This window comes from Adiantum capillus-veneris, chromosome 10, assembly GCF_014529385.1.
Source record: "Adiantum capillus-veneris isolate H3 chromosome 10, ASM1452938v2, whole genome shotgun sequence".
NCBI classification, from domain to species: Eukaryota; Viridiplantae; Streptophyta; class Polypodiopsida; order Polypodiales; family Pteridaceae; genus Adiantum; species Adiantum capillus-veneris.
In genome coordinates, this window is record NC_140940.1 from 162,411,727 (window position 1) to 162,436,638 (window position 24,912).

Sequence of the window (24,912 nt, forward strand, 5' to 3'; positions counted from 1 at the left end):
CTTGATATTTTGGCTAATATTGGAGGGGGAGGTATATCGTGCCTACTAGATTGTAGAGCTTATTAAACTAAAGGGTTATTTTTAACTCTAAGAAAATTCAACCTTCCAAATTGGTTTTTGCCCATATCCTTGCTCATGAGATAGATCGACGACATCTACAATTCACCTTGTGCTCAAGTCTAGCTCAGGCCCACAACACACGCACGGTGTCTTTCTACTTGTAGCCCTACAAGAATCTACTTCTAACCATACTTGCATGTTGAAGCTCCTATTTTCATGCCCATGCAACCAAAAGAGACTTCCGACAACCTGTTCTTTGGCCAACTTTTTTGTTGCACTCAAGGTTGCCATATTAGAGGACAAGAAACATACAAAGCCATTACAAGATTTCCTTCATCCCTATAGAGATCCATAATTTTGCCATGCTCCCAGGTGTCTTCATCTTTAAACATGCTCATGAGTCTTAATTGATTCCTTTTTTTGGTCAAATAAGCTTTAAGTTCATTATTCCAATGTTTAATAAATAATTGAAGCTCATTGCAAAAAACCCCAATTTCCCTTCCGCTTTTCCATTACTAGAGCATTTCTCAAGGGGGAGAATTATTCCTCATTGTCAAAATTGTACAATTTTCTCCCATAAGGTTTAGTTCTTACAAGGGACTAGACATTGCCTATTTCTACAAGATAAGGTAAGACCTTTCCCCTCACTACATGATATTTTCACCATGGGAAAGGAGAGCCTAGCTAAGTTCAAAGGGAATGTCATTTACTCTTGGTAAGCCAAGGTTAAATTCTACCTCATGATGAAGACAAATTACGTTCAATGTAAAGCCACTAAGAGAGAATGCGAGTAAAGAAACTAGGGCTAACCAAGCTTGATTCCAAGATGATGAGTAGGCCTATGGTATATTACTCAGTTTCCTTGATGACAATTACATCCATTATTTGGATGAATGTAAGGCCTCCAACAAATTTTGGCTAACCTTGGAAGGCATTTTGGAGCAAAAGCTAAGAGGTCCAAAATTGCACTCGAGATGCAACTCTATGGAGTTTCAATGGAGCTAGGAGAGGACATAGTTTCCTTAGTCAATAGGATGAAAATAATTTGTCCATAACTCCCATACATCCAATTTTCTATTGATGAGGAAGATAAAGTGGATGTACTTCTAAAAAATATGTCCGATAATACCTTTAAACAAATATTGATGGTCCTTATGGAGAAGGATCGTGTACCTAGCTTGGAGGACACCATCAACTCACTTCAAGACCATAAGAAGAAGAAGGGCCCAAAGAAGGATAACAAAGGAGCATGTGTGTTTTCATCCAACGAGTGAAAGAACCAACTATGCTATGAAGAATTGCTACATGATCAACCCATGTAGCATTCGCAAATCGATAGACGCCCACCTTTTAGATTCTTCAAAAAAGATCAAGAAGGATATTCAAGACCAAGGGAGAGGGCCTTTGACAAAAATGCAGGACACAAAAGCAAAGTATGTGTTCATTTTTTTCAAGAAAAAGATCATGACCATGACTACCTCGATTACCCTTCTACTTCTACAACTACTTGGTCATGTCATTACATTGAACACTATCTTCATTATAATGATCTACTCTAGATTTTATCCTAGGGAAGAAGAAAGTGATCATCTTTTGAACCATGAGCCAATAAATCCATAGAGAACTAGCCACAATGTATCTGTAAATCACAATGACCCTAGACAATTCATATTTTAGATTATTTCCCATGAGTAAGCTCAAGGGGGAATTTGTAGGGTAAGCCCTAGCCATGGGGTTGCCCTCTTCTTTCCTCCCATGAGGCATACATTCCATCCATGTCATGAAACAACCCATGAAGCATAGAGCATGCATGATGTTCATTTAATGAGACCAAGATCCCATCTTCAAATTTGGAGCATATCTCATATGCCACACACAAGCCTCTCCATTTCTCTAGCACCTCCTTTCACTTGAAGGCTTCCTTTATTGATAACCTCATTCCTCAGATTTTCTCTTTGTGCTATATAAGTGCCATGTATAAATCTCATTTAGTAGTGCATTGTTATATTTTTTGTACACACATTGAGTCCATCATTTAATCAAGTTATGATTATCATACAATCATGATTAACACCTTGTTGAGCCAGCAGAGGATCACACCCACAGTTTTGCTCACACTCATCATTTTGTAACCATTGATTGTAATAAATATCTTTCCGACATTAATTTTGATTTGAGCCATTCATTAAGTAATGGGACTCAATTGAGTTTCCAGCTTGTAATCCCGAAGTAATTTCACTTGCTGATGTAATTAGTTAGAGATGTTCTCACCTCCAAGGCTGAGGTATATAAGCCAAAGTTTTTGTAACCTAAGGGGATTCAGAGTATTAATCAAAGTGAGCTTTTGAGCGCCGTGACTGTGTCTGAGAGAGAGAGTGAGAGAGAGAGAGAGTCTTATCTACTTGCTACGCGAGCTACGGAGCCGCCATTGGAGAAGCGACACCGCCATTGTGTTAGCAACAGCGAGAGCTACGCACAGATACCAAGAGTGCGCGCTATCGGCTTCTATGTGTGGTAAGTTCCTACGAGCTTCGGTGTGAGTTTTCTTCCAACTCGTGTGTCGGAATGGAGTGTGCAGCATATCTATAGAACCACAACGAGTAGAGCTACACATTGGTACCATCGGGGTCAAGTTTCGATCACCTGTATTTTTCGGCGTGTCTTCATACGCGTTTACCGCACGGAGTGGTTATAGGTTGATTTTGCAGTTCAAGTCTTTAGGGTGTTGTTCTTACCTAGTGTATAGACTTCCCCTTGATTTTGAGATCGATTCAATGATTCTAGATCTTGTTTCGTATAGCATTCGTTCGTAGTACGGATTTCAGTCACTTGCGTATTTTAGAACTTAGATTTGATTTCCTTAGTAGTGATTGTCATTAGAAGGTCGAGTAGGTGATTTGACACCCACTTAGTTGTTTCCATGCGCCTGCGGGTCAAGCTCCGTCCTCGTCTGACAAATTCTGTTGTTGGTTGAGTTCTCGCTATTTAGCTTCCGCTAGCGGCGTAACCGCCTTAACATTTGGCGCCGCTGCCGGGGACGAGAGCCCTAAGTAGGTGACCTTAGACTAATCCTACGAGGTGAGTCGTATAAACTACTTTGTATACTTTAGTTAGAAAAGATCTAGGAGTGGTGGACTCCGAAGATCTCGAGAGATACTAGGAAGTGGGGTATTCCTGGGTCTTCCGTGTTGACAGTATTTTTAGTTTAGCTTAGATTTGTTTGTTGTTTTGTTGGTGTTGAGTAGTTGTTGATAGAAGAAGAATTTGCTAGTCCGTGAGTGGCATAGATCTGTTTAAAATCACAATTACCAAACCCATTTTATGATTAGGAATAGCTTAGGTAGGACTTCATTTGATCCTGATCTGGAGCTAGTAATCATTGGAGTATTTGCTTGATATGGTTGATTGCATGTTAGATCACTAAACCGTCGAGTTAGTAGTGAAACTTGCAATAAACAAAAGCCAGAGAAATTTTCGGTGTATCTGGGAGTTACTGAGCACTTGAGAAAGCTTTAGGAAGGATTTTGTGCCAAAAAACTGGAAATCTGCAACTTTAGACATCATACGCGTATGATGTCTAAATGACCAAACAGAGACCAAAACAGAAATTTTGACTTTACCAGAGTGTTCAAAAGGGGATTTATACCCTAATTTCAACTTAAAACAAGAGCATTAACACTCAAAGAAACCCAAAAAGACAAGTCGGAGTCCAAGAAACGCAAAGAATAGGAAATTTTGGATTCAGATCTTGTTTTTACATTCAAACCTGACAAAAACACTTGAAACTCAATTATAAACATTGGAGAAGGCTTAAAACCAAAAATAGTCAAAATCTGGGAAAAAAGACATCATATGCGTATAATGTCTTTTAGCACATCCACTACTTATTTTTGATATCTGACCTGACAAGATTGTTACAAACACTGTAGAAAGCATAAATATCAAGTCTTGACCCAAATTGATGAAAAAGACATCATACGCGTATGATGTCTTTTACCTAATTTTGGACATATTTTGATACTTTGCCAACACAGATCTATTGTAATAGCTGTCTAGAGGTTATATTTCAAGTTTCATCCCATTTGGATCATAATTGACCCAAAACAAGTCAAAAGCGGAAAATTGCCAAGAAAAGCCTAAATTAACCATAACTTGCTTAAACAGAGTTCAAACTGAATTTTGTGAGTGGAAAGAGCATAAGGGGGCTACTGAGAGTGAGCATAACCAAAATAGTCTAAATCTGTGAAAAAAGACATCATACGCGTATAATGTCTTTTTCAGCATAACTGTAACAAAATTCTCACTTGATGAAACAGAAGTTGTCCAACTGACAAGATTAAACAATCGACCAAGTATCAATCAGTTTGGATCAATTCTGAGCACAAAAACTTGGGGAAAACAAATTGCCGAGACGGAAAAGTTAAAGTCCTTTAGGGGAATTGATGAATTTGAGATCGGGCAGGAATCTCCAGAATAACCAACCAAAACAAGGGGAACACGCAAGTGTCATATCAACCGAGGGAAGTGTAAACCAAAATTGGGTGCAACCATTAGAGCCGATCTTTGAAGGAAGTGTTTCTGATACTTCTTCGGAGAGATCTTACGAGATTTTCACCGAACACTTGGAACACTTGAACCTGAACAACAGAGAAAATATGGCAGCAGGATTATCAAACCCTTCCGTCACAATGAAGCTATTGTTCATAAAATACCAGTACGACAATGAGCAAGGTGCCAAGATCTACAAAGATGGAATGGACCGCTATTGTGTAAAGATAGAAGAGAGACCTAGTGAGTTCAAGGACTTAGTGCCTGTGAGCTATAGCGGAGATAGATATCTAGATGATGAGGGTACCATGTACTTGGTAGTCCTAAACCCTAACATTGTGGACAAGTGGGGATTGATGGGCACCAAAGCCAAAGTAGATGAAGAACTTGAGGAGAAAGCACCAATAATGAACTTCCCTGATGCGAGGTTAAGAAGAGAGAATGAAACTACAAGGATCAACACTGATAACATCTATGTGGGGCTATACAAATATAATAATGGGGAGCAAGATCTCTATTATAGATGTGAAGAACCCTACACCGGAGAGTTGACAGACCAAAAAAGACTTTATGTCTTTACCTACACAGAGGGATCGGAAGTGAAAATTGCTGCTTACGACAAGTATGGGAGGCAATACTCAACAATGGGCAAGAAAGAATTAGAAGGATATACATACTTTGGGGGACCACTACATCAGTATTATGTTACTTCTAGCTCACAAAGATCAGCACCAACAAATGGAGTGCAAAACCCAATGACGACAGGAGGACAAAGAACTCAGGCTGCTGACTCTTTCAATCAACCTCAGTACTCGAAGCCCGGACCAATGGGATCATTACATTCCAGAGAGTCAATGGATACGAATCGAGGTAGTGCAGTTTCAATCCCCACATATACCACTCCAGGTCCAAGGTTCGAAGCGGAACCATCACAATTACCTCCTAGTAGTAGATTCAGGGCAGGGGAACCGACAAGGGTAACCCACGAAGTCCATGATGCTAGAGAAAGCTTTAGCCGTGACACAGGAGCAATGAGATTGGTAGCAGACCATAAACGTATGAGACCATCTCAAGTAGCGAAGTGTATGCCAAAGAAGTATGGTGGTTCAGGAGATCCGTATGCACATGTGTCACTCTTTAAGCAAGTCTTAAGAGCTGAGTAGATAACAGATTTCCATACACAATACGAGGGATTTGGTCTTACTCTAGAAGGTACGGCATTGAGATGGTTTCAACCACTGAACATAGGGGGATTCCATGACATTGACCATTTGCTAAGAGAGTTTGCTAAGGAATTCTCAAAGCGAGGGATTAAGCACAATACGGTCTCACAAATATATGCTTTTAAACAGAGAGAACACGAAAAAGTGAAGGAAGCTTCACTTCGCTTCAAACAATACATTGAGAGATGTCCAGTACTTGAACGACCACAAGATGACAGACTATCTGTTCTCTTTATTGAGGGACTGAGAAACGACACTCTCAAGAAGGACTTGCACTTGAAAGCTTGTACAAGTTTCGAGCAAGTAACGAGAGAGGCATTGTACTTAGTGGATAACTGTACGGTTTATGGAGAGGTGTCAAGGGATACAGATTTTGCATCCAGTAGCTCCTCCTCCGTAGCGAGCGAGACTACCACTAAAAAGAATGTTCAAACAACAACCATGCCAAATGTAGAGCAAATGATAGAAGATGCTCTAAAAAGGATGGCACCATACCCAAAACCATTGCCAAAAACACTGAAATGGTGTGCTATTGAACAAAAATGGACAAACCATCCAACAGAGGAGTGCTATTACAACAAAGGGTATGTAAGGGAGCGTCAGTATACACCTCCTGCTCAATTAGCACCACCTCAAGTACATCCAGTACCTCGATACCCAACGGGAAATGTACCAGGACCTATGGGGATAGAAAGACTGCAACCGGTATTGGGACAACAACCACCTTTACCAGGAGCAAGACCAGTAGGCATTAGATATGCACCAACCTTAGAGAATCAGGAAGAACAAGCCTTAGTGCCTGTTCAAGCCTATTATGAAGAATCTGGTGCACACATGTCTCCAACTGTGTATTACCCACCAGAAGAACCCAAACAACCAGAACCATGGGGCTTCTGATGAAGAGAGATACAATTTGGACGCAAGAACATTGATGTTCATAGCTCATGGAGGGTTAATAGGACAAAGACCATCCTATTCACAAAGGACGAATCAAATGGGACCAAGACCAACACTAGGACCCTGTTACAAGTGTGGAGGTGACCATCTGATGAATGTTTGTCCACATACGGAAATCATTAGAATTAACGCTTATTGCACTGAGTGTGGGGTTACTCACTTCATTGAGGATTGTTCAAAGAATCCAAACAAAGTGCAAAAGACGACATTGAATATGCTAGAAACTATTCCTACCCGTAGTGGGTCTGAAAATGAAACTCTGATACCAACGCAAGTTGTTACTAGAGCTCAAGCTAAGAAAACCACTAGAGAACCTGAGAATGGAAAGTTAGCGACTGAAGTGGTTAGTCAAGGACCGCGGAGTCAGAGAAACACATGGAAAGCTAGAAAAGCACGCATGAAGTTGAGAAAAGAACGTGAAGACGCTATTCTAGCTGAGGAACTAAAGCGAACTAAAGATAGATTAGAAAAACTTGAGAGTCAAAACGGGAAACGAGAGATGAGTCCGGAAAGAACGAAACAAAAGAGTATCAAAGAAACAATGAGCTTAAGCTCAGAGGGATCAATGCTAGTCGACAAAGTACACGAACCATTGGACGCACTGATGAGAGCTTACGAAGCTAGGTTAAAGAACAACCAAACACAAGAACAGAGGTGGATGACATACCCAAACGCGGAATTGGAAAAGCAGAGACTTGAAATGTGCCAGAGAATGATCGAGACTGCACAAGCCTTATTAGAACCACCAAAAGAAACAATGAATTGTGGAACGGAAAACCCAATTCAGCAAGAGACTATCGTTTCACGGGTAGCTGAAAAGACTCCGAGTGCAAAAAAGCCTGAAAATACACACAAGGATGACCGCATAGTATTGAACACAACCAATCAGGAGATAGAGAGTTTTCATCCAGTCATACAGAGGTCTTACGGAAGAGATGAGGATTACAATGAATTTTGGAAACAAGTGAGAGAGGCAAACTTTGCAAACGAGCTAAGTTGCCAAGCTAATCAGACAAATTGGGAAAAGGACATCAGGAATCCTCCCATAGTGGAATTTGAGGCAGGATCTCAAGTGGACTTGGATCTGCAATCTTACTGGGGAGATGGGGGCTCTGTTAGAACAATGGAGAGCAAACCTCACTCACTGAATACCTTACCTTCATACTTAGGAGAGTATGAAGCAAAATCCGAGACTAGAGCACTTCCCTCACGAAGAATCTCATCAGAAAAAGTCATGGACTCGCAAGGATTGATAGAGATCTTGTCAACACCAGTGACATGCACTATCACTCTAGCTGAGCTTTTGAGGCTAAGACCACATATGTGGACCACTGTAGGAAAATTCTTGGAGAAATTTGGGATAAAAGACCCAACATCGAGACTGCAAGAGGGTATACAAGAGCTGAGTAAACCACAAAAGAACGCTAAGCCTGTACCCTTAAACAAGGTCAGAAAGTATTGCGAAGGTGAAGAGGGGAATACAACCTTACCAGTTGAATTCCAAGGAGTGAACACGATGGAAATACTAGACAGCGGAGCTGGGGTAGCCATTGCTACAAAAGAAATCTGGAAAAAATGGGGGAAACCAGCAATAAGGAAGACTAGGTTGAAACTCCAATTAGCAGATGGACACATGGAGAAACCTATGGGGTTATTAGAGAAAGTCGTAGTGACTTCTTGCGGCATTGAATACGAACATACTTTTGCTATTGTCGATTTTGGCAAGGAGAATAACTATGATATCATATTGGGAAGACCATTCATGAGACAGTTGAAAATGGTCCAAGATTGAGGCTACGATCACATATACCTGAGAAATTTGGAAACCACTCCACGTGTGAACCTGAGAGACCATAGCTACAAAGATGTGAACCGAACACCGGTAGAGGAGTTTGATTCAGCTACTTTGGCGGGATCCGAATTTCCAGCTTGGTTAGGTAAGCCCAAGGAGTTATGGATGTGTGGAGCCTCGAAATGTGGAAGTCTGAGGCGAGAAGAATATGTTTTAGAAAGGGCTATCGAAGACGAAACTTATATAGGAGAACCCTTTCCAGAGGACACGCTTGAACCATTAGAATGGACACACATTCTAGCAACCCTAGATGTTTGTGCAATCCCGGATGGTCCCACAACGAAATTTTGCGACAAGGACGGGTACGACGTGGTTCCGTACTTCATGTTGAGAACTGTACTCGAAAAAAAAACTGAAAAGAACGATACACTGGAAAAGGAAGATGAAGAGGAGGTGTTTCACGACATTCCCGATCATCCTTAGTGGGGAAATGAAGCAGACGACGAGTCAACGGACAATTCAAGCGGAAACGAAGAAACTATAACGGATGTCCGATTTTATGATTTTCCGAACCAAACTAAACAACGCCAGAAACGCTATAGAGCAAAGAGAAAACAAAGGGGGTTAGAACCAATCTGATGCCTAGAATAGTAAACAGGAACTCCCTTCAGTACAATCAACGGAAACTCCTAGGTATTTCAAGTCGAGGAAATCAACACAAAGAACAAAGCAGGTTTGGGTCGCAAAGAGTTTGTGGCAAGCACAAGTGAAGCGGAAGCAGATTTGGATTGTAAAAAAGAACAACAAAGTAAAGAAGAATCCATCTACTGATTCTACTACCGAAGTGCCAAAACCAACCCAAAACCCGACCACCAATCCTTCAATCAAACAAAGAGCAGCTTTATTGGAAAGACTGTTGTATCATCGCTCTACAATTGCATTGGGAACTTATGACCAAAACAACTACAATGCTTCACCCACAGACACTTCATAGTCGTCCGGGAGGACTCAGACTAGGAGGGGGGGAGGTATACAGGTATACAGGAGTTACAAAGCAGCTACAAGCGCCAAAAACAAAGAAAAACAAAAATTATATTACAAGGGCAGTGTCTTACATGATTTTGCAATTTTTATGTTTGATTGCGGATATTGATAATATTTATGCCCTTATATACCTTGTTTTGCAACAAGAAGAGATCAAATGATGAATTTGGGTCTCTAGACGTGTAAATATCACTAAATAAGAGTGTTTTTGGAGCTAAAAAGTGGAAAAAAGTGGTAATCCAAGTCCAAAAATCACAAATAATTGTATATTCATATACGTAGAGTTACCAGCTATTTATTGTGTATGTTTGGAATTTTTTGGCTTCAATTTGCTATTTTCCTTTATTTTTTATGATTTTCTTGATAAAAGTAAAAGAAAAATAAAAAAGCAGGTGAAACGAGATCAGAAAAAAGAAAAGAATAGATGGTGATGATCCTAATGACAAGGGCAACCCATGGTAAAAATTGAGTACAATTCGGGAAAAGTTGCGGAAAGCCCGAAATGACAGAATTTTGGCAAAGTGGACAGATTTCTCAGAAACAGGTCAAACGGAGTCCAAATTGAGAAATTTCAAATCCTAAAGTGCATTTCACGACGAGATAGGAGCACATGTCAAATTTTGTAACAAGTGATCCGGGAAGTCCGAAGTTAAGTATTTTTCAGTTCACTTTCAAGCTCATTTCCACTATTACCTTCTTGGAGAGAGCAAAGAGCACACAGGAGCATCCAACCTTCTACAGCCTTCTACGACTGCTACGAGAGCTCAGAGGACACCAGACATGAGAGGTAGACTCGTTGCCATAAGCTTTTGATGCTTATCATTAACTTTTGTCGCGAAAACTGACCAAAACCAAGAAACAAGAGCAGACGGGGAATGCGGTAGAATGCTAGTGAGGCGGTCCGGGGCGGGCAACAAGAAAGGTGGCCTCTAAACACCCCTCAAGGCTCCCGTGTTGCTCAATTGGGGCTGGGGCAACCACAAGCACAACAAAACAACAAACCCACAGCCAAACCCAAACAAGATAGGGGCACCACCTAGTTATGGTATGCGAACTAGGACGCAAGAGAGATTTTTGGTACAACCAAGAAGATGCACCACACAACGCACACAAGCAACCTCACACCAAGACACACACAAAATGGATCAGAGAGAGCTAGAGCAAAGGTAAGAGAGAGAGAAAAGGATCTTGCATAATACCCTATTTGTGACTTGCAAATGGAAATGGTTCGTTAGGTTGCTATCGTAGAACTTGTACAAAACTCACTCAATGCTTAGTGATTGCTAAACATTGCCAAAACACACACACACTGTCTTAGGGTGTGGGAGACCTCTCACCACAATACCCTCTTACAATGGACACAAAATTGGCAATGAAAAACACACTAAAACACTTCCTAAAATCAAGATCAACCGATAAAAACTCAAAATAAACAAGTCACCTTGAATTCACCAAACCGTATTGCACAAATGGAAGGACAAAGATTTGAACATCGAATCACGCCTTTGATGCACCAAACCTCAATTTATTGATGATTAAGGAGCATATACAATAGTGGTTTTGAGATTTGTGGAACTCACGCTCTCTCACTTGCAATGTGTAGCTTGAAGGCTTCTCTCACACCATGAGTGAAGCTCACAAGTGGTTGCTACACCTAAGTCTCTCCTCACGCATAGAGTGTTGGGGTGTTATGTGAGATGTTGGAGGTTGTTTTACAAAAAGGAGAGGGGCCTATTTATAGGTTGGAGACCCCTCATTAAGATTATTGGAAATCCTAATTTACAAGCTAACAAATCAGGATTATGATTTTTTTGAATATCAAAACATTGCGAGCCTTCTTTGTCTGCTTGAGTCATGGGTGTGGGCTCAAAAGAGAGAATTATTGATGGTAGATAAGGTGAAAGTAAGTTTTAAGGAAGGGGAGAGAGAGAGAGAGAGAGAGAGAGAGAGAGAGAGAGAGAGTTACTATACATGTCTTGAGGTGAGGTGTCTTTTATGGTTAGGTCAATGCTATTTTGTGTTAGTATGTTAGTCGTTAGTAATCACTAGAAAGTTAATGTTACATTTACAATGGGTAGAGTGAGTTGATTTGATGAAGGAAGAGGGGTGAATTAAAAGAGAATCATTGAGATAGTGAAGCTTGAAGAAGCTTGAACTCACTTGTGTAGGTTCTCAAAATGACTATCGATCTTCTTCTTCGTCTTCTCTTCTTTACGCCACCGCCGCCAAGGTTGATCATCGTGATGAAAATGGTAATTCCGTTGATGAGATCTTTTGATTGGCAGAGGTTAAGCATGGTACACATGCTGAATTTATGTATATATATAAGGGGTAAGATGGAATTGTACTTTGGAGATAATAGAGAGAGGCATAGAGATGGTGTATGTACATGGAGAGCTCATATGAGAGCTATGGGAGTAAGTGGGGAGGTTAATGGTGAAGAAGGTGAGAGAAACCATTGAAGGTGCAGGTTTGAGTGAGGGATTGAGAGAAATGTGTGTGTGTGTGTAGAAGTGTGGAAAGAGGTGAGAGAAGACTATGGGCTACTTGTGAGAAAATTGGGCAGACTGGGGTCCACTCAAAAAATCATAACTCACCGCTGGTAGCTCCAAAAATCATGAAAAAATTTGAGGTGATTATTCAGAGCGTGGGCTACATTTTCTCTTTTGACCACCGCTCCAAATTTGGAGTGGAGATAGGTGCCAAAATTCTCACCAAAAAGCCTGTTTTTTATGCTTGCAAAAGTCTTTTAGTGGCCCCCTCCTTTGTTGAATTTGTACAATGCATCCAAGAGTGAGCCCCTCCTTTGTCATATTATAATACAAAGCATCCAAGTTGCCCTTGACCCATGCATGGAGGAGGATTATTGGTGAATAAAAAAATATATACATGGTAGGATTAGTGTATGGACTATTCATGGACTTTAGCTCAATGAGCACATGGTGTTAGAATAATGAGTAAAAATAATAATAAAAATATAGAGGAGTTATGGATATGGAAAGATATTGGAATCATATGATATGGTCCCTCCTTAAATTATTTTGGGTGAAAGAGGAAAAGGTATGCAAGTAAATAATATAATAAAAGTAACCAATGAGTAGAAATCAATTTTTTGTTTTCACGAGGGTGAGGGTGAAAATGTGGGAGTGATTTGTATAAAGGAAAAATATGAGGTTACAGTATGTACAATATTGGCAAAAAATATAATTATGGTGTAAGAGAATGAAAGAAGGTGTACATAGGTTTAATAAAACACACACCTAAGTAGAATATTTAAATAAAATACCAAAATAATTATAAAAAATCCCTATATTTAGGCCATATATACAATGAAATATTTACACACAAAGAGGCCATAATATACTTTATTTTTTATTTTTTATTTTTTTGGCTCAACTAGCCCAGTGACTAGCTAGCTGAGGGTTTTTAAGAAGATATGGGAAAAGCCCCCTAACTCACACACGCCTATGTACATTGAAATGGTAGGGATAGGCATAGCGTTTGGGTGAATTTGGTAGGGTGGAGTAACTTACTATGGCAATTATGGAGAGCCGAAAAACGGCTATCACTAGGTAGTGGCACAACCGCCTAATCAAACCTTGCAAGAACTTATAGGTGGGTTACCCTACTATAGAAGATGGGTTTCTAACACTCAAAGCTCGAGAAAGAACGACTGGAAAAACCCTTGGTCAACAGAGCCTGCAAGAGACAAACAGGAAAAAGTTGTCAAAACGACACAAAACTTCTCAGGAAGCTTAACAACATCGAGGGCAATGCAACCATGGAGTATCTCCAGGTTTGGACCACCAAAAGTAGGTCGGAACAACCGATTCGGCTACGGACACACAAAGTGTCATTTTGGCATAACGGCTGAAATTGACGACCGAATGAAATGAAACTTCACAAGCAGCTTCAAATATACATGGATGACTTATGTTTGCAAGCAAAACCCAAAAGAAAGCTGATTCACTTACCGATGGTGAAAAAGACGCTTTCGGGAAACCAAATGGAGAAAGATGGAGAACGGGGAGCCAAAGTCAAGTTCAACCAAATAGATGGCTTCACAACATATCCAATGAGCTGGAAATGCAACTCTCGAGAAGAAAAGTTGAAGAAATTCAACCCCACGGCAAAGAGACGACTTCGGAGACTGAAATGCCTATAAGGGGGCTTTTTAGCTAAACTGATGACTTTTTTAAGTTGAAAACTAGTTAGTAGGGCTTAGGGCACTAGCACAAAGCATTCTTTGCACAAAAAGACCAACATTTCAAGAAAAGACATCATACGCGTATGATGTCTCACAGTATGAATTTCACATCCATTTCAACATTTGAGTGCATAGCCTCATTCCACATGTTAATCACATCCTATGAACCAAGTATCATGAGAATTGGAGTTAGAAAACCCAAGGAAAACCAAAAAGACGCAAATTAAGCCATAAAATTGATTTTTGGTCCTAATTTTGTCAAAATAACTCCAAACTCAATGAAACTTTGTAAGATTGTTGATTAACACATCTACAAGCTATCTGGAACCAAAAAGCACCATTTTGACACAAAAGACATCATACGCGTATGATGTCTATTTGCACTTACAGAGCCAAAACTGCTCATTTGTCATCATACATCCATTATATATATCTAATACATGCTACATATGAAATTTGGAACCATTTGGTCAAGTGGATCACCCCATTAGCCCAATTGAGGAAAAATCCTTCACCGAAAGCCTATTTTTGGCCCAAATCAAACATACTCAAGTCCAAACCAAGATTTGAGTAGGGACAGTTCTTCACTAGTACATGGGGAGTCCACAGAACCAATCCCATGAAAAATTGATGAAAAAGACATCATACGCGTATGATGTCTCCAGAGCCATTTTTAGCCCAAAATCTATCCAAACTTCATAAATCCACTGAATAAGCCTATCTAAAGCCAAATCCAAGCTTATAGAGAAATTTGGTTCAAAAATACACTAAAAGACATCATACGCGTATGATGTCTCACTATGTGATTTTGGCACCTCAAGGCTTCAACCACCAAACAGAAGTGATCTACATGCCATTTGAAAGTGAACTACCAAGTTTTATCCAATTTGGATCATAAAATCCAATTCCCTTTCAAAATTTTGCCAAGAGCCAGAACTGGACTAAATTGGCCAAAACTTGACCAAATGGGATCCAAACTCAAATCCAAGCATATGATAATCATGTATACACTATCAGCTACAAGCACAACCAATATGAAGTCATTTTGACACAAAAGACATCATACGCGTATGATGTCTCCAACATGATTTTGAGCCCATTTTGCATATTTTTTCACCTACCTTGCATCCTTAGGCCCTGAATAGCTCATGTTTCAATTTTCAAGTCATTTGAATAGTTAAAAGCTTCATTTCGGCTTTCAGTACTAAAAAGACCTTAACTTCTGAAATTGGAGTTACAGGATCCATGGATTCCGCCAAGTTATCGGCAACGAAGAGAAAAAGACCGACAATCAAAGATGCTCTTGCAGAAGCGAAACCCTTTGACATTCCAGCAGAAACCCTCAAGCCAACCAAAACTTGGGTGGAGGAAGCAGTATTGGAGAAAGAGGGAATAAAGATCTACCAGGGGACTTTCAGAGATCCTCAAGGGCAAGCGGTGGATGTACCGATGATCCCACAGGAATTGGTAGATTATAGCAGGTCAGAAGACATCAGCAGGTACCTGGAAAGGGTAGACTTGCACAGTTTCTTCACCTCGAGACCATCAGGTGTGGATACAAGAAGAGTGTACGAGTTGGCAACATCCATTCAGAAGGATGGGAAAGCCACATTGACAGCCATGGATGGAGAGAAAGTAGAAGTACAGATCACTCCACAGCTCATTGCAGACGCATTGAAGCTGCACAACAAAGGGAGCTCTGTTAGGGAAAGAAGGGAGGCCATAGAGGTCTATGGATCCAAGAAACAGAATGCAACCTATGGAGATATGGCGGACCAAAGAGCGGCAACCCTTTGCCGACTGTACAACCAGTTTCTCCATGTTTGCAGTAAAAGATCGCAAAAGTATACGACACCGCCCCATGCCATTGTGACCACCATCACATGGGCATTAAAGAGCAATATGCCAAAAGAGGTGAATTACGCTCAACACATCCACGAGCAAGTAATTGCCATGCACAACGAGAAGCCAAAGTACATAGGAGGAGCGGAAATTCTGACAAGAATAGCTTATGAAGCTATTGGAGTTAGAGATCAGTGGCCAAAGGTTCCCTCCCAGAATGAGTGGCTTAGAGAAGCCGACGAGGAGGAAGAACAGCCCGAAGTATCCAAGAGGGCGTCCACAAGAGCACGCCGGAAACTAGAAATAGTTTCAGAACCTGAAGAGGAGGTGGACGAGCCGCTTATGAAGAAAGTAAAGAAGAAGGTTGCTCCCAAGCAAACCAAAAGTCAGAAAGTGGCAAGAATGGAAAGACTAGTGGAGCAGTTTAGAGCAGAAAGAGCTCTAAAGGGTGACTTTGAAGAAAAGTGGGTGCCAGACCCCACCAAAGTCGGAACTAGCTCAGCCAGGCCACATGTTGATCAATACGATCAATATATTAAAGCTTATGAGGAGTCAGAGGCTATACTGGAGCAGCAACCTGTCGAGCCATACACTGAAGAGGAGGTACAACTTTTAAAAGCTGAGCTGAAAAAGGATGACAAGGGGAAAGGGAAGGTAGATGAGTCTACTAAATCTCAAGAGAAAGACGGGCAAGCCGACAAGGGAAAAGCCAAGGAAGCTGAGGACAGATACCCCTCTATGACTGATGTACCAAGCCCGAAGAAGACGAAAAATATCGTGGAAGAGACCACAATAGAGATGGACACAGATGATTTGGAAAAGCCGAAGGCCGAGACCAAAGAAAAGGAGATAGATCCAGTTCATCAAAAGAGAAATGATTATGAGGATCTGGTAGCGATAGGATACACTAAAGCAGAGGCCCTTGAGGCAGTTTATGAGATCACCCTACAAAAACAAGATGATCGGAGAGGGACGGAGAAAAAAACAAAGAGTACAAAAGAAAGTGAAGAGAAACTGGACGAACAGAACTTTACGAAGGCGACATCACAAAGGAGGAACAATCAAAGAAGATAGTAGATTCACAACCTAAATGGAGGAAAGGTTGGCTGAACAAATACCCAGCCTACCTCATTTACTTGGTGGAGGCACCAAAGGAGATTCAGGAGGATGCAACCTTCTGCCTGGTGCCAAGAGTCAGAAACTGGAAAGAGCATGGCAGGATTGCAGAAAAGAAGCCAAATTGGCTTAATTACCCCAGGATGCCAAGACCAAAGGCAGGAGAGAGAATAGGTAAAGCCTACATGGTGAAAACCCTAACGGGCACCATCAAGCTCTTTACTGGCTCTCCTGACCTTTCATGTCAGATGCTCAAGAAAATCTGCAGGACTCTCTTAGCTTGCATTGAAGTGTTCGCGCCACGACCTCGAGTCTGCTATCGACGGCCGACATAGTGACTGATATGATGTATGATCTTTCATTACAGCCTTCTCCAAAAGTGTTACACCTCCTATACCAAAGGATTATGTTCTTGCCTAGCTTCCACATGCAAACATTTGAAGAAGCTTTCTACACCGGCTTTTTCACCCACGAAAGCAAAATATTCGGCCCAACCTTGACCATCGGCAACCTACGATACGAATCACATTTGCAGATGCTCAAGACGACAGGACTTTATTGACCAAGCATAAAAGTCATGTCAGGGACGACATGAACGCGGAGGGGGGGGAGTGTTGAGCCAACAGAGGATCACACCCATAGTTTTGCTCACACTCATCATTTTGTAACCATTGATTGTAATAAATGTCTTTCCGACATTAATTTTGATTTGAGCCATTCATTAAGTAACGGGACTCAATTGAATTTCTAGCTTGTAATCCCGAAGTAATTTCACTTGCTGATGTAATTAGTTAGAGATGTTCTCACCTCCAAGGCTGAGGTATATAAGCCAAAGTTTTTGTAACCTAAGGGGATTCAGATTATTAATCAAAGTGAGTTTTTGAGCGCCGTGACTGTGTCTGAGAGAGAGAGAGTGTGTGTGTGAGAGAGAGTCTTATCTACTTGCTACGCGAGCTACGGAGCCGCCATTGGAGAAGCAACACCGCCATTGTGTTAGCAACGGCGAGAGCTACGCACAGATACCAAGAGTGCACGCTATCGGCTTCTATGTGTGGTAAGTTCCTACGAGCTTCGGTGTGAGTTTTCTTCCAACTCGTGTCTCGGAATGGAGTGTGCAGCATATCTATAGAACCACAACGAGTAGAGCTACACATTGGTACCATCGGGGTCAAGTTTCCATCACCTGTATTTTTCGACCTGTCTTCATACGCGTTTACCGCACGGAGTGGTTATAGGTTGATTTTGCAGTTCAAGTCTTTAGGGTGTTGTTCTTACCTAGTGTATAGACTTCCCCTTGAGTTTGAGATCGATTCAATGATTCTAGATCCTGTTTCGTATAGCATTCGTTCGTAGTACGGATTTCAGTCACTTGCGTATTTTAGAACTTAGATTTGATTTCCTTAGTAGTGATTGTCATTAGAAGGTCGAGTAGGTGATTTGACACCCACCTAGTTGTTTCCATGCGCCTGCGGGTCAAGCTCCGTCCTCGTCTGACAAATTCTGTTGTTGGTTGAGTTCTCGCTATTTAGCTTCCGCTAGCGGCGTAACCGCCTTAACACACCTTTGAATGCTACTAATTACTATCCACCCTAATCATATTGTTAGGAGTTGGACCATATGAGCATCCTCCTAGTTGGCCACCTCTTCATAAAGCCATCATTCTTGTACTCATATTTTTCCCAAGAAAATTTTGTAAAGATGAGAAACTATGATTATGAAATTTTTACGGTTGAAAACATCTCTTTGTATCTTTATCTAAAGTTTTGGAGCTTTTGCGCGTACGACTGAGAGTGGCTACTATCAAGAAACTTGTAATCGATCTTTCTCAGGTTCTGGTAATCCTTTTTTTTTAGACAATTGCATTGTGCTTCTTGTCTTGTGCTCTTTAAGTTAATTATGACCATTCTCAATTTTGTTTTGGTTTGCAGTGACTTGTTTGCAAGACAAATTTGTTGTTTTGAGTGCATAAATGGTTATTTTTTGATGTTTTGACCATAGGAGAGTGTTCCTAGACCATAGAATGACCTTTTTGGATAGTTGTGTTGCAGTTTTTTGGACCTTGATCATGATGGATCATGATTTTGGTACCTTGATGTATTGCAACTAGACATAGTAGGATAGTGTCCCTAGATCTCTTAGACGGCCTCCTAAAGTTTTGTAGCATTTGGAGTTTGTTTGAGTGCCAAAATGGCATGACGACCGAGAGCACAGAGATAAGACATAGGCAGATCTCCTAGGTAGAGAGTGATAGATTTGATAGTGATATAGATAGCTTTGTTCTGTAGGTTCACTTCTTGAGGTTGACGGCCTCAAAGAGTCTCCGTGCCCCATCTGATTTGCTTCCTTGAGTATTGACATTATATTAGTGTCAGACAACTATGCTGCAGGCGTCTGATCACGGTGACCCGCTAACATTGGCGCCATTGTCAGGGATAGTGATCCTTAAGTGGTGAGTGACCTAGTCGTAGCCGTAGTCTTCTTGTCTTTAGATTTTGATATCCGTTTTGTTTAAACTTTAGCAGTCAAGAAATTGGACATGGGGTTTAGTGCTTGGTAGAGGCTAGAAGTCGAGGACTTGCTAGATCTACTATTGAGAGGCATAGGGAGTTGTGAGTGAGATACAAAAAGCATTTCATTCTGCATTTTTCTCAATGCTTTGAAAGTACTATTCCATCATCCATTTCACTTTCATTTTTTCACTCTTTGTTTCTTTTTTGTAAATTTATTCATTTTAGTGCTTATGAGTAGGTTCAGCCTTTATAGAAAAAATGCAAAAAAAATCATTTTGATAAGTTAGACCATAACTGTAAAATTAGGAAATTTGATAGTCAAAGCTTAAAAGTTGATCAATACCCAAAAATTTGTGGAAATAGGAGATAACCAAGTCCAAGAGAGGTAATCTGGAAAGTTTCATTTAGTTTGGTGGAGGAACATGGATCGCGATCCATGTATCTATATGATTGCTTGAATAGACACTAGAACAAGGGTGGTACCTAATCATTGAATATACAATTTTGGAGTGAAATTGACACTGAAATATACTCAAAATCAAGAGATTGGGCAAAAAGCACAAAAACCTTGGAATATGACCAAAATTTTGGGGCTTTTCAGCTTTTAGGGATTCAAATCCAGAAAGGGGCAAGAATTGACCTTTACAAGATATAAACATTCTACTCACCAAGTTCATGCCAAAATTCTATCAAGCTTGGATCACAATCCATGTACATTTTGACCATTTGAGGCCGAGACTTGAGCAGTAGATAGCTGACACCATTTGGAATAACTTTTTGGCAATGATGGAAGAAGGGCATGATTTACTCCTTTGCAAAGGGCACCATAGCAAAAATTGCAAAAAGTTAATCCAATCATCAAAAAACCAGTAGCTAGTCAAAAACCACAAGGCAAACACAAAAGCTTACCTCTGATTGGAAAAAGTTTTTCCAAATCCAAAAATAAGAGGTGGAGTAGACTACTCAAATTGCAAGTAATCATCAAGCCAAATGGAACATGGATCGGGTTCCATGTACATTTTTTGATTTTTTGGACATAGATAATACAGACTTGTAGAAGAGACCATTGCAAACAAAACTTCTGAAAGCAAGGTAGCCAAAAAAGTTCAAAAGGTGGGTCAAAGAGGGAAAAAGCACTTCAAGTCCAAAAACCGCCAAGCAAACCTAGGGTTTGACTTTTCGATACCCTAAATTGATCCAAATCACATAAAAACCATATAGCAAAGATCAGTGGACTAAGGGAAAGCTGTGTGCCAAGTTTCAATGAAATTTAACAAAAAGGTCATGGATTGTGATTCATGTTCCTTTGTCACACACTGAGTCCAAACGTATACCATAGCTAGCACTAGTTATTAGGAGCATAGTGGTCTTTTCAAAATTGAATATGGAGTTGATTTGTGGATTTTGCAAGAAAAACAAGAATTTCAACCAAAAGTGCGATAAAATTTGGTCTTTTCAAAATTGAATTTGGAGTTGATTTGTGGATTTTGCAAGCAAAACGAGAATTTCTACCAAAAGTGCGATAAAATTTTACTGGCTGTAAACTCAAGCCACCAAGTGTTTTTTGTACAGATTGCAAGCAGCTAGAGTGTGCGTCCCAAATTACTTTCAAACGGAGGATACATATGCATCATAAAAGGTATCAGGTTAGGGATTTGCAAAGTAAATTCTTGATGTATTTGTGATCAGGTAGATTATGCAAGAGTAGAATCCTACTGCTAGAGACCAAGTTAGTTAACTTTCAACCAAAGAGAGTGTTAATCAAGGATTGTTCCCAACTTTAGAGCCAATCTTAGAGGAAATCCTTTTTGATAGTATTTTAGAGTTATTATACACCTATCTGACTGAAGGATTCAAGAGTGTGATCTTCAAGGAGGAAACAACCATGGGAGTGGGACCATGTCAACTAGCACCAAATATGATTTTTTTGCATTTGAAATTTCAATTTGAAAATGAACAGGGTGCTAAAACGTACAAAGATGGTGCGGATCGCTATTGTGTGAAATTAAAAGAGAGACCTACAAAGTTAAGGACATAGTTTCCGTGGACTATAGCGGCGATCGATACTTTGATGATGAGGGAACCATGTATTTAGTTGTGCAAAATCCCTATATTGTGAACATGTGGGGATTAATAGGCAACAAAGATAAGGTTGATGTTGAGCCTAAAGAAAAGTCGCCAAAGCTGGACATCCCTAATGCAAAGCTCATGCAAGTAAATATGGAAACTTGCATCAACACTGACTATACACATGTGGGTTTGTACAAGTACGACAATGGACAGAAAATTCTCTACTATAAGTGTGATGAGCCCAACATTGGGGAATTAACAGAGCAAAAATGCTTATATGTTTTCACGTACAAGGAAGGTAGAGATACCGATGGGATCCTTGAGTTTGAGGGTTCCAATGACCACGCATTGGAGAAGTGAGGCTCCAAATGATTCGCACTACAAGGGGCTCAAATACCTGGATTAAAGTGAGAGATGCAAGACTCGATGAGAGAGTAAAATTGAGCGAACTCCCTCTGGAGTGCCTATCAGTGGAAATGAGGCAAGAGATGTTGTAGTAGGGGATCCTATAATGATGAGAATGGTGGTAGAAATGCGAAGATGTGACCACCTCAAGTAGCCAAGTGGGATGCCAACAAGTACAACGTTGTTAGGGGATAAGTGCTCAAAACAGGAACCAGGAAGACGCTGGGCCTCTAGCTATGAGAGGAGTGTGAGAGAGAAAATAGCAGACACTGATAGCTCTGGCAATCACCGTAATCATCAATAAACTTCACTAAAGCCTTGAGTAAGTTGTACTCAAGGCGGGTCGTTAAGGACATCGTCACTTGAATTATTTGAAAACTAGGAGTTTAAGCTCCCTTTACAAGATTAAGCAGGCTCTTTACGGCTTTGTGACTTATCAATAGAATTAACAAAGTTTAAACTGATGGTAATGATGATTGAGATTCAATTATCTGAGAAAAAGAGAATCCACAATAGTAACGAACACCGACGATGGTAAGCGAGCATGATCGCTCCCTCGATTCTAATTGGCTTGCTTTTGTATGGATCTCCTCTTTGTCTTTTGATTGCCAAGAAGAGCTCTTCCAATCTTGATCTGTTAGCTCTCAAAATCTCTCCCTCTGATTTTCATTAAGAGCTCTCAAAAACTCTCTTTAATTGACTTGCTTCATTGAGTGGATGGAGAGAGAGAACATTAGCTTAGTTGAGAGAGATCGAGAGAGGTTCCACGGGCTTCACCTATTCTCCTTGACCTTGCTCATCAAGCCACACTATTCACCATGAGTTATTTCTTCCCTACTCTCTCCACCACAAGGTCTCACAATGGGTCTTCCTCTCTCTCCTCTCCCAAGCAACGCTTCTCCACTCCTTTTTTTATGCTTAAAAGAGAACCTCCTCTTAAAAATAGCCCCCCCTAAGCAATGATGGCATCGATGTTGCTAGGGCCATGGGAAGTGGGGATGATGATGTGGCATGGCAAGTTGGGAGGAGCACCAAATTCATTAGGAATACGACCGAACAGGGGTGCCTTGGCCCACTCTTTGATTTTTGCTTCATGCTTGATGGCATCAGAGCCCTGCAACGGCCGTCATGAGTGCATTCTCTCTCCGCTGCACCTCCTGCTCGTTGGTCAACACCTCCATTCCCTTTTCTTTTCCCTCTTCACACGCATTAACGCCTTGGCCCCCCCTTGGGTGTCCATTGGCCTTGAGGTCATGGGTGGCCAATTGCACTTGGTAGTGGGCGGCCTCCCCACAATACACCACATTTGGTTTATATGTCGACCAAGGCCTTGTGTAGCACATCATGTTTTCAGCAACCCTTGATTGACAATATCATTTCAAATCTCATTCCCCATTTCAATGTCTAGAATGGTTGCCTTCAAGTTACAAGTATAGGCGATTGCATTTAACGAGAGGCCTTCCCTTCGCACTCAATTAACAAAGCTGGCAACAATCAACGTGATCCAATGGATGACATTTGAACTAAAAGCTCATCAAAACCATTATTATGTGTATTCATAAGGGCACCACATTTGATTACATATTGACCACCATAATGCTGAGCACAACTCTTGAAGCATACCCTGCTATCAATGCACTGCATGAGAAGACATTCCAAAAAAGATGCTCCTCAAACACTTATGATCTATTAAGTTCACCATATTCCAAAACCTGGTTGAAGCTCAAAAACTCCTAGATGTCACATTGGCGGAGGCGACCAGCCTGGTATAGAACTCGCCCCCGGGGAAACTTCAACTAGGAATGTCTTGGCAACCAGAACTCCAATTGTTGGTGATATGAAAAGATCGACATGCTCCACAAGGTGAGCACTTCAGGCATATGCATTCATACCAACTTTGATCCTTCATCAGCATCTGCCCAATTTGGTACGGATCTACAATCAATACCAACTTTAGTCTGCCATAACTTTCTCACCATAACTCCAATTGACAAGTCGTAAAGACAGGCATGTAGAGAACTTTGAGTCCTGTAGTTCTATTCCATAAACTTCCAATTTTGATAACTTCAAATATATCCACTTTTAGCATCAACAAGATAGTTTTTGGCCCTTTAAAGTCGCATTAGGCATACATTTTGCATTAAACTTGCTTGTTATCAAGCCCTTATTACTACTCAATGAACATATAGGCCTCAAATAGGTTTCATTTGCATCCTTTGCTCCCTTTTTCATCATGGAAGTGGAGATTTACCACATTCACCCCCTCTGAAACTACACAGCCTCCGATCTATGCCAACCAGTCTTCAATCTCCATGTGCTATAAGTACCTTAAACTCTTTGACATCAAGATCACATAACTAGTAAGAGTAGATGCAAAGGATTATAAGTTTAAACCCTATCATCAATGGTCTAGATTTATCATTTAGTAATTATCCATCACAAATCTTTGAACCATATTTGCCATATCTCCAACACTCTCAGTTAAGGAAACCTCTGTATAGTAAACCCCACCAAACTCAAGTATGCTCCAGTTATTTGTGCACACGTCTTGACCATCAAGCTCAATTTGGAAACTATATCAATATCAAGTATGCCAAGTCTGTCTACACAAGTCCTTCATTTCAAGTTTTGGCAACGGAATCAACCCAAAAGATGTGAAGATACTTCATCAATTGTCCAAAGAAGTAAAATGGAAGCTAGCCAAGTAAGCTTCCTAATCATAAAACCAAAAACTTCTTTCCACTTAGCATAACTTCAAAAACAAAATCTAGTGCAGAGCAACCTGCTACAAGAAATAACCGATATCCTTTGAATCTACAAGTTGCACTTAGTAGCCCCCAGGATCAAATGGGACAAAAAGGAATTTCCCCAACATAGTACTAGCATAATATCCACATGAGCATACATTTCCTGTATCAATCACCATCAAATTTTTTGGTGCAGATATGTTATTCCTGGATCCAACAAGAAGCAACCACAATGCATACCCAAAAGTACCCATCCATATTGAATCTGCTTTTGAAGATCCTTAGAATCTCTAGGATCAAATACTTTGTAAGATAACATAGCATTTACACGTTAAACAACATGCTAAGAAATTTAAAAAGCGAGGGACGGGACCCTTTGTGAACAAAGACT